Source organism: Solanum pennellii, chromosome 12 (assembly GCF_001406875.1).
Source record: "Solanum pennellii chromosome 12, SPENNV200".
NCBI classification, from domain to species: Eukaryota; Viridiplantae; Streptophyta; class Magnoliopsida; order Solanales; family Solanaceae; genus Solanum; species Solanum pennellii.
The window spans coordinates 48,831,312-48,832,466 of record NC_028648.1 but is presented as its reverse complement, the minus strand read 5'-3'; positions in this window follow the sequence as shown (position 1 = coordinate 48,832,466).

Here is a 1,155-nt window from a genome sequence, read left to right as displayed (position 1 = left end):
TTCCTTTTCCTAATAGGAAATACATTAACATATTTTGAGACCAAAGGTCTAGGCTATTTTCTGAATTCCTTTTACATTCTAAATCTAAGAATTGTATGCTAATATCTCCTGTTGGTAGTCTATTAGGCATAAATCTTATTTTATCATTATCATGATAATTTTTTGAAAATTCATTATTCTTCTTAGTTTTATTGGTAAAATTTTTATTTTCATTTTCTGGCTCTTGCCATTCATTTTTCATTGAAGTTGAAGCTTCAAATTTTCCTTGAGGTCCTTCTGTTTCTCCTCTATTCATAAATATTTTCCTTTCTTCAAGACTTAGGTCTTCCAAAGAATAAACTAGCTCGTCTAATTCATTCATTATTTTGAATCCATTTTTATTTCTGAATTTTCATTATGATTTATTTCTAAATCATTTTCATTTTCTATACATTTTTCTTTTCCTTTTTGTTTTTCAAGGAATTTTTGAATTAATATTTCATCCATACTTCCTTTTTGGTAAGTATTTTTACTAATTGATTTTTTATTTAATAATTCTTTAATATATTTTTGACTTATTTTTTTGTCAATTTTTTCTGTTTTTTCTATGAAATTAGTTATTCTTCCTGGAATATTTTCTTTAATATATTTTATTTCTATTTCTATCATTCTTAATCTTAATGATAGTTGTTTATTACTTTCTATGAGGTCTTTTAGTAAATCAGATACTTCTTTTAAACTCATTAGTCTGAATAATACCAATCAGATGTATAATTATACAAATTATCATTATCATAATATTCTATATTATATCTTTCTTCCTGTCTCTTATTATACCATACTATTGTTTTTATTATTTTTCTTTTTAGATCTTTATCTAAATTTCTAGTTACTTGTAATATTGTAACAAGTGTTTCTGTTTCTATACACCATCTTGGTTTTAAGTCCATTTAGTTCGTACTAGGCTCTGATACCATTTTGCGGTGCTGTTGTCTTAACAGGGTAAAACTAGTAAAACAGCTGTTATATTAACAGGGTAATACTAGTAAAACTGTAAAATAATTAATAAATTATAAACAGTCATTATTATGCAGTAAAAAACATATTATTTTTTAATATAAGTATAGCATGCTTATACTCATATTGTATATATATATATATATATATATATATATA